We start from the raw sequence: 15,105 nt of genomic DNA, 5'->3' as shown, positions 1-15,105 counted from the left end.
AAGTGGCAATTTTGCTCAACCCTGACCCCAGCTCATTAGGAGTAACATTAAAGCTTGTAGTTTTGTAGTGCAGAGTGACGTGCAAGACGTGGTTTTCTCAAATGGTTTTACATTGTGTCACAGCCAGAAAACAAGTGAAAAGAGGAGGAGAATGGGTCCCTGAGAGGTTGGCTGAGTATGAATGCTTTTTTGCAAGCAAGCTTGGTTTCCCACTGGGTTTTATTCACGGCCTGTGGCCGTTCAGAAAGACACGTATCATTAACATAATCCTTCCTAAACTGCCTTACAGCTAGTACAAGTAGCAGGAAGTGCCTATGTTCAGGTGGAAGATAACAGAAAGTCCAGCCATCAACATGTCAAATATAACAAATTATTTACCTTTAGCAGTGAAGAGCACAGCCACACATTTGTGAATTTATATTTGTTTTGAATAATTGTAACATATTTAACATGTATTTCAAATATCTAACATATAGAGGCTGATAAGAGACACCCATATGATGGGGTGCTGAGGCCTGAGGCCTACAGCACAGAACAATGCAGGCCACAAGCACTTTGAGTGCAAATAGTCTGCACACCGACTATGCATAAGACTTTTGAAGGCCCCAGAATTTATTCAAGTTAGAACAATCCAGCTGGATTGTCCGGAAATCTTTTGAGTTACTCAACAACCTCAAGGAGGGCCTATAATTACACCTTTTTCCATGAGGCCTCCTGTTGTTCCTGGCCCTCCGACTGCATGGCCCCCAAAGACTGATCCTTCAAGGAGAATGTTATGCTCCAACCCCATTTTTTGCCTCCCCCCAAAACTAACCATCGTTTTAAGGGTAGTCGGTAGCTCTTTAATAGCTACTGGTCCCTGATAATTCAGTCCTTGACTCATGTGGTGCTTCCAGCACATCATACACTAAGTGCATCACAAAAAATATTTAAATCAGCTAAACTTGCATTGTGGTGCGAGGTCAGCTGTGTGGGGCACAGGTGCACACAGTGCCTGAGAAACTGCAGTCTTAGCAGTATGCATCACGACCTTAGGTATCAGCCCCATAATGTACATTTACTCATTTGATTATCTTACCAGGTAATTCACAACCACACACCATTCAAATGGAAAAATGACCTAGCTCCAGGCTGTAGTAGGGCTACATTGTAAACGTAATAGGGCTATGATAATGGGGAACTGTAAGGGCCTGATTATCCTGCCCCTCATAGAATGGTTACAGCTCAGAAGGAGGCCATTCGGCCTGTCGAGCCTGTGCCGGCTCTCTGCAAGAGCAATCCAGCTAGTCCCAATCCCCCACCCTTTCCCCATAGCCCTGCAAATTTTTTCCCTTCAAGTAGTTGTCTAATTCCCTTTTGAAAGCCATGATTGAATCTGCCTCCACCACCTCCTCAGGCAGTGTATTGCACATCACAACCACTCGCTGTGTAAAGAAGTTTTTCCTCATGTTGCCCTTGGTTCTTTTGCCAATCACTTTAAATCTATGTCCTCTGGTTCTTGACCCTTCCGCCAATGGGAACAGTTTCTCTCGATCTACTCTGCCTAGACTCGTCATGATTTTGAATACTTCTATCAAATCTCCTCTCAACCTACTCTGCTCTAAGGAGAACAACCCCAGCTTCTCCACTCTATCCAAGTAACTGAAGTCCTTCATCCCTGGAACCATTCTAGTAAATCTTTTTTGCACCCTCTCTAACACCTTCTCATCCTTCCTAAAGTGTGCTGCCCAGAATTGGACACAATATTCCAGCTGTGGCTGAACCAGTGTTTTATAAAGGTTCATTTTAACTTCCTTGCTTTTATACTCTATGCCTCTATTTATAAAGCCTAGGATCCCGTATGCCTTTTTAACCGCTTTCTCAACCTGCCCTACCACCTTCAACGATTTGTGCACATATACCCCCAGGTCCCCCTGTTCCTGTACCCCCTTTTAGAATTGTACCCTTTAGTTTCTAATTCCTCTCCTCATTCTTCCTACCAAAATGTATAACTTCACACTTTTCTGCGTTAAATTTCATCTGCCATGTGTCCGCCCATTCCACCAGCCTGTCTATGTCCTCTTGAAGTCTATCACTATCCTCCTCACTGTTCACTACACTTCCAAGTTTTGTGTCATCCTCAAATTTTGAAATTCCTCCACTCGTGCAACTCAAATTCTGCACTGACCAAATGTGCCCGACTTCAATAGACCTCGACCTGCCCATATTTCTGGGTTCAGGCCATTAACAAACAATGGACATGCACTGGGTGAGTAGCACCTGAGATTGGGTATATGACCAATAAGGAGAGGACGTTCTTGTGCTGCTTGCAGAAATTTAAAGATGCATTGTTGTTTGGGTGTTGGCTGAGATACCTGGCAGCAGGGTAGGAAGAAGCAGGGCTCCCTGTTTTGAGGATAACAGTATAGGAATTTTGCTGCAGGACGTGCATTTCATAAGGTATCATATTTCCCCAAAATGGCCAAAGGGTTTCTAAGTGGTAGGGTGAAGAGGCGGTAAACAGCATTATTAACACCAGCACGGTCCAGAAGATGTGGCTGCAGTGCCAGAAAAAAATCAATGGCCTTACCAGGAGGGGCAAGATAGAATCCTGCAATGTCAACTCATATTTATGCACTATATCAACTATTAATATCATAATCTCTTCCATCTTACCATGCATTCCTTCACTTTCTCTCCATCTTCCTAAACTGTGCTCATGACACAACACTTTTCACTTTGTCCAGGTCCATTTCGTTTAGCAGAACATTTCCTTTAGCCCATAACAATCCTCTGGCAACTCTTTCCATGATCAGTGCCTGCAAGCTATATATTTCTGTCTTCACAACCTGTGGAGAGCACATGGGGGAGTTAGGCGGGGGGATTTGAAGATTCCATGCTGTCAATTTCACAATCAATGTGTGCTTCTATTAGGAGAAAGCAGATCATTATAGGAGGTAGATATCTGCAACTTGAAGGGGAACAGCAACTTTGCATCTTCTGGCTCCATTTGAGGAATAGGCCATCCAATATGATTTGGAGGAGGAGGAGGAGGAGGCAAGAAATGGAGAAGCAGGGGGCATGGCCCCAGATCAGAGTTCGTATAACACTTTAAATTCCATCCTATTCAGTCATAGAATCAATGACAAATAAGCTTGCATACGTAAGTATATATAAGCAGCTCCGAGCCTGCTGATAGAAAAAGACAGCTAGTTGATAAACTGCTACCAGGACATGTTCTTAACACGCCTTTTCTTTCTATCCTTGCAGGTATGGCAGAAGTAGCTGGCTTAGGCCTTGGACTCTTCCAGAACCTCACCTGACACCATGTGACTCAATTTTACTCTGCCCAGAACCAGCACGCAGCCATCCACCCAGGGGATTTAGACAGTCAATGTGAGGCAACCCACTGTGTGATCCACAGAACAAAGTGTGCAGGAACAACTGGTAGTAACCCAGGAGGAGCAGAAAGCACCTGGCTGGAGGGTGAGGTCACCTCCATCCATAGCCTTGGAAGGCAGGCTTTTGAAGCAAGAGAGAATCATTTGGACCTCGTCTAGAAGCTTTCAACATATGGTGGCAAGTTTGGAGGATTCCACAACTCACATGTGTGATGTTCTAATGCACAGGATCAAAAGCATGCAGGCAACATTGGAGGGGCTGCTCCAGCAATATCTGCAATACAGGGACAGACAAGACCTGGCAATGGATGATCTGCCACTCCTTAACACGTTCCAGAAAGTGGGCAGTATTAAGCTGTCTTCATCCCTGAAGAACAGTAGCAGCCTGAAACTGACTCATCTTGGAGCCATGCTCATAGAGCTCAAAAGCCACCTGGAGCCCAGGAGCCACTCACAGATACACAGCTGCCACGGAGATTGCACGAAGAGGAAGATCCAGATTATATAGTTGAGTAGTCCACATACTACCGATAGGAAGGGGAAGCACCGTGGTAGTAGGAACTAATTTTAGGGACACCACGTTTTTTAATAAATGATGGTCGCATGGTATTGGCAGTGTTTGCACAGTTTTATTTGTGGGGCTGGGGAAACAAATGTGCAAACAGGTAAGTAGAGTGATCATCCTAATGTTGGAGATTTTGATTTATTGAAGAGGATTGGGAAGATGCTGGGAGAACTTGTAAGGGTTTTTGGAGCCTTTATGAGAAAGTTTCTACATTAAGATCTGATGAGTAGCTCTTGCAGTTGCCAAAGGTTCTTGTGCTGTTGCTTCATCTGGTTCCTCGGGCTTCTCAGCCTGTACCCCAGCTGTTCTTCTGAGGCCTCTTTTTGCAAGCTTCATGTAGATGCCTCTTTCAACTATGATGGTATGGATAATGCAGCAGACTATGATGCTGGAAAATTCTGGGTTATACTGTTAGATCTGTAAATGCACTAGCAGCATTGCTTTTGCATGACTTTGGTTTGCTTGATAATGGTATGAACTTCATTGTATTTGTGCAGGGATGCCACAGAGAGGTTATAACCCAAGGCAGCAGTGGTTGCCCAAGATACAACCCATGACTTACTCTGTATCAGCAAATAATGGTGGACTGGTGTAAAATGAGGGTATCATGACTGCTGGGAGTTGCATGATCCTATTTTTATGGTCACAGAATACCTGAACATTGATAAAGTGGAAGCCCTTGTTGTTCATGAAGGCAAAGAGATTATGTGCAGGGTTTTGTAGGGCCTCATGGCTGCCACCAATGATATCTGAGACTTTGGGGAATCCTCCCTTCCCAAAATATGTTTTGCCTTCTCATTCTGCTGTCTGCTGTCCTTGTGAGGAATACCAAAACTATTTGTTTTGGCAAACAATGCGTCAGACACCTGCTTGATATGTCTGTGAATGGCAGATTGAAAGATATTGCTGATGTCCCTTATGGCAGCTTGGAATGAAGCAAATGCATAAAAGTTCACAGTTTCGTGAGCTTGAAATCTACTGATTGTGCTGCCCCCATGGTAGAGGTCGGCTGCAGGTCAATTTTAGTAGACAACACAACTCTCTAATGAAGCACTGCCTGTAAAGATAGTTTTCCTCAGATATGCCAAGTTAGGTAGGGCTCTGCCTGTACATATAGATTCGTGGATAATGGCAGGCACAGGCAGTCCATCTCAGATGTAATCTCACTTATTTGTTATCCCCTTTTCCTCCTCTTTCTCTTTCTCCAAATAACACAAATATAATGGAAATTCCATTGGAATACCAATGTTGTAAATTATACGATGTAACTAAAAGTATTTCAGTCAAATCTCTTGTTCCAAAGCCTAGAAAAATAACCTGGCATTAAAAGAGCAGTAAAAATAACCTGTACTACAAATCTCCTTTCAAATTGTACTTTCAAATTCCATTACTCACTAATCATGGGTCTTCCTTTAAATGTTGATGTCCAGCAGTGTCAAATGGCCCAGAGTGCAAGGCCCACTCGATATAGGTGTTACAAATTCAAGTCTGCTGTAGGTACTTTCTCAGTTTCAGTGGCAACAGTAGCTCTCTTAAGTGGTCTGAGCATCTTACTTTTATGGAAATTGGTTCACCCTGCTCTTATCTACTTGTACAGTAAAATAAACCAGAATGTTACAATAGCGCCCCTTTGTGTTCTGGACCAGAACCTCGTATCTTTCACAAGTGCATTTCTTCAATTTCTCTGAAGGTGGAATGAATTGATATTAGGGGAGGCGATGCTTGCTTTGAATCAGTAAGCTGCTTTATTCACAGTAAGGTAAACTGATAGAGCAATTGATCTGTTCAAATTTGCTTATTTCCACCAATACAAATTGTCATAGCGTGATCACAGAAAAATAATGAACACTTTATACTACCCCACTTCATTGGGTTGTCTTGCTTAACTTAATAGACTAACTTGTCTGCATTCTGAGTTTTCTGAACCTACCATTTCTGAGGCCTTTCTGCCTCAGCAATCTCTCTGTTGCAAAAGCTAGACTGCCTCATAGGTATCTATAACTGTACCTTATTCCTGATTGTTCTCATTCAGAAAGAGATCAAAAAGCTCCCACACAATGGCAGTGAATTGTTTATCATTAACAGAAACAAGCAACAAATTGCTTATTATTCGCAGTCTAGGAGGAAACAACATCAAAGCTAGTTCATTAACATCTTAACTACCTAATCACTCAGACCTCTTTTTTTACTTGCAGAAATACAGGAGGGGGTAGATTTTTAACTTGCCGTAAAACTGGTGCTGTGGATCGGGCACCCATTATAGAAACTGCCCGATTTTTAATTTTCATTGACTTCCTCCAATGCCAGCACATAAGGGAGCTTCAGACCAGGGCCTGACACCCCATGATATTCCAAAAGAAGGACTACTTGAAGTAGGTCCCTCAGGGACAGCAGCTTCACTGAGACAAATGTCAACTCAGTCTTCAAAGGTTCCAGGTAACCATCCCAGCCACTCACCTCTCAACTTCTTATCACTCAGGGAGCACCTTGTAGAATTAGAAGATTAGGAGCTTGAGTAAGTAAATTAGCAGGCGCACGGGGGAGATATGGTTGTAAGCAGAAGGTATAGTTAGAATGTTTGACTTTTTTTCATTATGAAAAGATTTCTAAAGTAAGAATGGTTTTGCCACATAGAGTTCAGAGTTAATTTTTCTAGATTCTTTCTACTTAATGAACTGAGTTGTTCAACTGTGAGATTGTGAGTTTTCTAAATTGAGATAATGGTCAGCAGCTTCTGGGAATGTAGGTCTCCTTGAAGTCGTAATGACAAATTCCTGTCATTATAAGATAAGATAAGGTGATTGGCATCAAAGACTATCAGGAAGTTAATTGAATGAAATCCCTTCCTATTAATCAAGTTGTGGGGTTTGTTATAGGGGATTTTCAATGCCACATGTGCGTAGTCAATTAATCCCTGAACCTGTGAGAACCCTGCTAGTCTGTAGAATTACACTACCATGTCTCTTTGTTTTGCATGTTCTATGGGAAAATAAAAAATTGGGAAGCCAGTCTGAACAGAGCATCAATGACCTACTTTATACAGTGGTGACTAATGTGACAAAGATCACCCAAAGCTGCCTGGAAAGATCCAATGGCAAAAAGAAAATCAATGCAGTGGTAACTTTCACCATTACAAATAATTCTGTGCTCCTTGTGGATGTGGGATGCATGTTGTCGGCCAGCAGCTGGCATAACTCCCCAGTAGCCTCCAGACAGAAGTGCAGTCTTCCGCGACACCAATGGGCCAAAAAATCTAAGTAAACCCTTCAAGGTCTGTAAGTCCTGTGACGTGGGTGCCTATGGGTTGAAAACAAATGTCTTCTGTGATGTTTCACTCTAAGATTCTTTATTCTAGCTTCTTTTGGATCCTCCTCCTCTTCATGGCACACAAAGAGAAGAATTTCCATAGGGAAGTCCATCTACCCACTCCAAAATTTAAATTTGTTCGAACAGAACACACATTAAAATGGCAGGAGTATTCTGCTGAAGTTGTACAGCCCAAACAACCAAAAATCACTCTTCTGGAAAAGTTCTAGAAAGATTCACAAAGTTAACCAAAAATGATCTTCTCTATGCAGAATCTGCCTCTGGGATATTGTTGTACTGCTGATAATGCCAGTTTTACAGTGGCATTGAATTGGCTTCTGAGTGGGGCACTAAGTGGGAGAAATGGCACGAAGAGCTTGGCCACTTCCACCCACCTCCATTTACATGTGACTGGGCAGGTGATAATTGGAACTGATATTTTTCTGGGAAGAAAATCTTGGCAGCTATTTTTTGAGGTAGGTTTGTGCTAGTACCTCAAACTACTGGATTTTACTCTGCCTTTATGCCTCTCAACCACCCAAAAATGTGCAGTTTTGCTGAGAAACATCCGGGAAAATATAGAGATAGAAACAGGGAGCAAAACGAGAGCAAATGACAGAAGTAGAGATAGGGAGCCTAAAAAGAAAGAGCAAGGGACAGTAATAGAGAGAGAAAGCAAAAAAAAAATAGGTGAGAGAGATTGTTGTGAATTGGGTGGATGGACACCAAGGAAAACTCTCCAGTGGCTGGAGTCATACCTAGCACAAAGGAAGATGGTAGTGGTTGTTGGAGGCCAATCATCTCAGCCCCAGGACATTGCTGCAGGAGTTCCTCAGGGCAGTGTCCTAGGCCCAACCATCTTCAGCTGCTTCATCAATGACTTTCCCTCCATCATAAGGTCAGAAATGGGGATGTTCGCTAATGATTGCACAGTGTTCAGTTCCATTTGCAACCCCTCAGATAATGAAGGAGTCCAAGCTCGCATGCAGCAAGACCTGGACAACATCCAGGCTTGGGCTCATAAGTGGCAAGTAACATTTGCGCCAGACAAGTGCCAGGCAATGACCATCTCTAACAAGAGAGAGTCTAACCACCTCCCCTTGACATTCAACAGCCTTACCATCGCCGAATCCCCCACCATCAACATCCTGGGGGCCACCATTGACCAGAAACTTAACTGGACCAGCCATATAAATACTGTGGCTACAAGAGCAGGTCAGAGGCTGGGTATTCTGTGGCGAGTGACTCACCTCCTGACTCCCCAAAGCCTTTCCACCATCTACAAGGCACAAGTCAGGAGTGTGATGGAATACTCTCCACTTGCCTGGATGAGTGCAGCTCCAACAACACTCAAGAAGCTCGACACCATCCAGGACAAAGCAGCCCGCTTGATTGACACCCCATCCACCACCCTAAACATTCACTCCCTTCACCACTGGCGCACCGTGGCTGCAGTGTGTACCATCCACAGGATGCACTGCAGCAACTCGCCAAGGCTTCTTCGACAGCACCTCCCAAACCCGCGACCTCTACCACCTAGAAGGACAAGAGCAGCAGGCACATGGGAACAACACCACCTGCACTTTCCCCTCCAAGTCACACACCATCCCGAATTGGAAATATATCGCCGTTCCTTCATCGTCGCTGGGTCAAAATCCTGGAACTCCCTTCCTAACAGCACTGTCGGAGAACCTTTACCACATGAACTGCAGCATTTCAAGAAGGCGGCTCACCACCACCTTCTCAAGGGCAATTAGGGATGGGCAATAAATGCTGGCCTCACCAGCGACGCCCACATCCCATGAACAAATTTTTAAAAAAAGATCTATTCAGAAACAGAGGGTAATTTTCAGCAACAATCCACCCTGTTAACGCTGGAAAATAAGGTGGTTAGTAGTTGATAATCTTATAAAAATTGATGTGATGTGATTTTCAGGCAAGCCTGGAAATGGGTTGCCAGCACTCCCTCCTGAAACAGGAGAAAGCCTCCTTGAATATGCAAATCGGGGACCTATGTCGATTGTATGACTATTTTGGCAATTTTCAGTACCAATTGCCACGCACATTCCGCCCATTGGTACTAGGTGTTGAGTGATCTACCAGCGGTCCTTAAAGGAGGCTGCTCACAAAATGGCCACTAAAAAATTTTCCATGTGTTTTTGTGGGGCCAGGAATTCTCCTTCTGGCCACACAAAAATACTGTGATCCGCTACTGACCGTTCAGTGGGCCACAATGGTGTGCCTCTCCCTTTCCCCTTTTACAGTTTTCTTCCAGCTTGGCTCCACAATGGAGCCACTGGATTTCCTGCAATCCTCAAATCAGTGAGCTGCCCGTCAGCATTTATTGAGCACTCAGCAGCTTGTCAACCCAATGCAAATGAGGTCCAATCCCAATAATGGTTCAGGCCTCACACTACTGTGGGTGGTAAACATCATCTCCAAAAGCTTTAACATGGCCTCCCTGACCTGAATTCTAATATTCTTAAAGATTTAATATAGCCTGGCCTTTCTTGATTGGGGAGATTCTCAGCGAGCTTCCTTGTTCCTGATTAATGAGATTCGCTACACCCATTGCCCGCCCAAGACAAGTGTTGAAAATCACTCCCAGAGACTAAATTCATCTGTGACTGTGGAACTATTCTCAATGTTAAAGATTCTTTATCCCAGTATAAAAACAGTGATATAGAGTAAATGTTGTTACAGAATTTTCTAAGTTTCCACAAGCTTACACCATGAGATAATTACACTTCAAAAGTCAAACATCAAGAAATAGGTAGTTTAAAAAGTTCCCTAACACAACTAGTGGAATAAATGATGTTATGCTGAGAATTCACAAATCCTCATTGCTGCTGAGATGCTTTTTAGTTTCTATACAAAGATAAAGGCTGTCAGGGATAGCAGTTCAGTCAGGAGGGTGACATCATCTGTAGTGTTTAGCAATTTATTCCTGCAAATTACTCACTAATTCAGGAAGTGTAATGATGATCATTCAGAATTTTGATAATGACATTTTATCAGTTGATTATTGAAAAGTAGTTCAAATAATTAATGTTTGCAAGCTGAGTGCAAAGAATATATTTCTGAGCTCATTAGCTGTGCCACAAAAAAATATTTATAAATGTTGAGAGGGTAGTTAGAACTGATTTTAGGAGTCAGTTGAAAGTTAGTGGAGAAGGGCCCTGGGCAGACAGTCTTGTGAATCTCACTAATCAGGAATAAGGAAGCCTGCTGCATGTAGCTGAGAATCTCCCCAATTAAGAAAGGCCAGAGCATATTAAATCATTAGGAATATTAGGATTCAGGTCAGGGAGGCCATGTGAATGCCATTGGAGATGATGTTGGACCACCCACACCATCTCATCCTTAAAGTGTTTGATTGCGGCTGTTGCTGGATTTGAACTGTGGGGTGAGAATCAGAAAACAAAACATATTTGTGGTGAGTGAGGATACAATTTAATGGAGGTGCATGTCAAACATAAATAAATTTGATTATTTTACTCTTCTGGTCCTAAGTGGCTTTTTGCAATGGTTCATGCACCTCATGAGTTCTTTTACAAGAATAATATTTCAGCTTCAAGTATTCTTTCTCAGCAGTAAATGGGAGAAATTGGCCCCTTTGGCATCTGGGCATAAAATTCTTGTTAGGGGAACAATTTCAAGGTGCAATCTCCCATGCCTGATTCCCCGCCCCCCAAGTGGCAGCCGGTGACTTCTGGATGCCCAGCGCACCCACCTAAAACAAGCATTAGGTCCCTTGAATATGCTAATCATGGGCCCAACGCCTGTTTTAGGACCGTGCCAAATTTGGCAGAAACTGGGCGGGGCAAGCAGTACACATCCAATGGCTTCTCCTCCACTTCTTGCACACTCACCTCCAGTATGCTACAAGGTTCTATCTATATACTCCTCCTATTCCTCATCTACATGACACTGTTCATAAGAATGGCGTCAGTATTGTATACTGATGACATCCACGTTGCCTGATACTGAGTCATGGATGAGCCAGAACATAAGCTCGACATTAGAAAGACTTGTTAAATGAGTATTTTGTATCCGTTTTCACAGTGGACAATGACAAAATACCAGCGGTACAAGAGAACCTAAAAATAAGTCAAGGGGAGGAACTCAGTGGATTTAATATAAGTTCTAAAATGGTAATGGAGAAAAAAACGAATTGTGCCTTTGGTTTGGAAAATTACAAATACCACTCCATTATTTAAGAGCAGGCAACTACAGACCTGTCAGTTTAACATCAATTGTGGGGGCTACTGGAATCTGTCATCAGAGACAGAGTGGCTGAGCGCTTGGACAAGTATCAGCTGATCAAAGCAAGTCAGCATGGATTTGTGAAGGGTAGGTTTGACAAATCTATTTAAATTTTTTGAGGAGGTCACTAGCATGGTGGATAGGGGAATGTCTGGATAATTCCAGAAGGCATTTGATAAGGTTCAGCACAAGAGATTATTAGCAAAAATAAAAGCACACGGAATTGGAGGTAATCTTGTGTCATGGGTCAGTAATTGGTTGGGAGGTAGGAGACAGAGAGTAGGGATTAAGGGAACATTCTCTGACTGGTGGGATGTGGCAAGTGGTGTTGCCCAGGGATCGGTACTGGGTCCTCAGATGTTCTCCAAGTTTGCAGATAACACTAAGTTAGGAGGCACAGTAAGTTGTGTCACTGGGAGCAGAAAGTTGCAAAGGTTCATAGACAGACTAAGTGTGTAGGCAAAACTATGGCAGATGGAGTTCAATGTGAGGTCATCGAATTTGGATCTGAAAAACAACAACAACCTACATTTATATAGCGCCTTTAAAGTAGTAAAACGTCTCAAGGCACTTCACAGAAGCGTTATCAAACAAAATTTGACACCGAGCCACATAAGGAGATATTAGGATGGGTGACTTGGTCAAAGAGGTAGAATTAAAAGAGAGGCAGAGAGGCGGAGAGATTAAGGGAGGGAATTCCAGAGCTTAGGGCCTAGGCTGCTGAAGGCATGGCTGCCAATGGTGGAGCGATTAAAATTGGGGATGCACAATAGGCAAGAATTGGAGGAGAGCAGAGATCTCAGAGGGTTGTAGGGCTGAAGGAGGTTAGAGAAATAGGGAGGGGCGAGGCCAAGGAGGGATTTGAAAACAAGGATTAGAATTTTAAAATCAAGGCGTTCTCAAGGCAGGAGCCAATGTAGATCAGCGAACATAGGGGTGATGAGAGAATGAGACTTGATGCGAGTTAGGATATGGGCAGCAGAGTTTTGGATGAGCTCAAGTTTATGGAAGGTGGAAGATAGGAGGCCAGCCAGGAGGGCATTGGAATAGTCGAGACTAGAAGTAACAAAGGCATGGATGAGGATTTCAGCAGCAGATGAGCTGAGGCAGGGGCAGAGACAGGCAATGTTACAGAGGTGGAAGTAGGCGGTCTTGGTGATGGAACAGATATGTGGTCGGAAGCTCATCTCAGGGTCAAATAGATGCCAAGGTTGCAAACGGTCTGGTTCAGCCTCAGACAGTGGCCAGGGAGAGGGTTGGAGTCGGTGGCTAGGGAACGGAGTTTGCGGCGGGGACCAAAGACAATGGTTTCGGTCTTCCCAATATTTAGTTGGAGGAAATTTTTGCTCATTGGACAAGCAATGTAACAAATGAGAGACAGTGGAGGGATTGAGAGAGGTGGTGGTGAGGTACAGCTGGGTGTCGTCAGCGTACATGTGGAATGTAACATGTTTTCGGATAGTGTCGCCGAGGGGCAGCATGTAGATGAGAAATAGGAGGGGCCCAACAAATCAGGATATATTCTTAATAGTGAGAGACTTGAAGCTGTGGAGGAACAAAGGGATTTAGGTGTCCATGTACACAAATCATTGAAAGCTAGTGCATCGGTACAAAAAATAATCAAGAAGACTAATGGAATTTTGGCCTTTCAAGGGGTTTGGAATTCAAAAGTGAGAAAGTGATGCTTCAGTTGTACAGAACCTTGGTCAGGCGCCATCTGGATTACTGCATTCAGTGTTGGGCACTGAATCTCAGGAAAGATATATTGATCATGGGGGAGGTATAGCACTGATTCTCCAGAATGTTATCAGAGCTTAAAGGGTTAAATTATGAGGACAGGTTGCACAGACTAGGCTTGTATTCCCTCGAGTATAGAAGATTAAGGGGTGATCTAATTGAGGTGTTTAAGATGATTAAAGAATTTGATAGTGTAGATAGAGAGAAACTATTTCCTCTGGTGGGGGAGTTCAAAACAAGGGTGCATAACCTTAAAATTAGAGCTAGGCCATTCAGGGGTGAAATCAGGAAGTACTTCTTCACATAAAGAGTGTTGGAAATCTGGAACTCTCTCCCCCAAAAAGCTGTTGAAGCTGGGGGACAATTGAAAATTTCAAAGCTGAGATTGATAAATTTTTGTTGGGCAAGGGTATTAAGGATTATAGAACCAAGGCGGGTAAATGGAGTTGAGATACAGATCAGCTATGATCTCGTTGAATGGCGCAACTGGCTCAAAGGGCTAAATGGCCTACTCCTGTTGCTATGTTCCTATGCTTCTTGTTGGAGCTGCTCGTTATTAGTTTGGCTTACTTTTTTCTGCTGGCCTGGAGCGGTTATTCCAATTGGTCAAGCTGACCACACTGACAGCTCCCCTCTCCATACATTGTTACTAGTGTTTCCATGGTGCTGAACTCCTATGTTTTTCCCAGTGTTACACACCATTTTAGTAGATAACCAATAAACAATAACCAAGGATGTAAAGCATGCACAATTAAAAAAACACTTGCATACTCTGCTTATACTATTTTACCAATAAACGCACAGAAAGGTTAAAGTACAATCTCAACTCCACTTACCTGCCTTGGTTCTGTAACCCTTAATACCCTTGCCCAACAAAAACCTATCAATCTCAGTTTTGAAATTTTCAATTGTCCCTCACCCTCTTCAGCTTTTTGGGGGAGAGAGTTCCAGATTTCCACCACCCTTTGTGTGAAGAAGTGCTTCCTGATTTCACCCCTGAACGGCCTAGCTCTAATTTTAAGGTTATGCCCCCTTGTGTACATTAAACTTTCTGTGCGTTTATTGGTAAAATAGTACAAGCAGAGTACGCAAGTATTTTTTAATTGTGCATGCTTTACATCCTTGGTTATTGTTTATTGGTTATCTACTAAAATGGTGTGTGGATATGAGCATTGAGATCACATGCCCAATGACGGTGCCAGTCTTGTCTCAGTGGTAGCTCTCCCGCCTATGAGTCAGAATGCAATGGGTTCAATTTCCACTCTAGAGACTTGAGCTCATAATCTGGACTGTCATTTCAATAAGTACTGAGGGAGTGCTTCACTGTTGGAGGTGCCGTCTTTTAGATGAGTCAGTAAATCGAGGTTCCATCTACTTTATGGGGTGAATACAAAGATCCCATGGCACTATTCGAAGAAGAGCAGGGTGGTTTTCCCAGTGTCCTGGCCAATATTTATTCCTCAACCAACATCACTAAAAACAAATAAATTAATCGGTCATTATCTCTTGGCTGTTTGTAGGGCATTGCTGTGTGCAAATTGATTGCCGTGTTTCCCTACATTACAACGATGACTACACTTCAACAGCACTTAATTGTCCTTAAAGTGCTTTAGGGTGTCATGAGGTCGTGAAAGACGCTATATTAATGAAAGTTCTTTCTTCTTCATTGCTCATTTTTAATTTAATAATCAAAAATGCAATTATCCACATCTGGATTCCCAAATAGCCACACGTGGCTAGTGGCTAACGTATTGGCCAACACTGCTGTAACAAAGCCTTGTACAACCTCGGTATAGTATTCTTAGTTTCGTGTTGTACTGCCCGAGCAAGTTGTTTTTATATACAGTACTA

At 43.1% G+C, this 15,105-nt stretch overlaps 1 long non-coding RNA gene across 1 annotated transcript in view; it reads left to right on the top strand.

Annotated features, from left to right (window-relative positions):
• Nucleotides 1-3,979, top strand: part of LOC137332987 (uncharacterized) — a 103,242-nt gene extending 99,263 nt beyond the window's left edge. Inside the window, exon 4 of the long non-coding RNA XR_010965774.1 lies at nucleotides 3,250-3,979. This is a non-coding gene — a long non-coding RNA (uncharacterized lncRNA). The remainder of the gene's footprint in view (nucleotides 1-3,249) is intronic.
• The last annotated feature ends 11,126 nt before the right edge of the window (nucleotides 3,980-15,105 follow it).

The sequence above is a fragment of the Heptranchias perlo genome, chromosome 15 (genome assembly GCF_035084215.1).
Source record: "Heptranchias perlo isolate sHepPer1 chromosome 15, sHepPer1.hap1, whole genome shotgun sequence".
Taxonomy (NCBI): domain Eukaryota; kingdom Metazoa; phylum Chordata; class Chondrichthyes; order Hexanchiformes; family Hexanchidae; genus Heptranchias; species Heptranchias perlo.
This window is presented reverse-complemented; position numbering and strand designations above follow the sequence as displayed.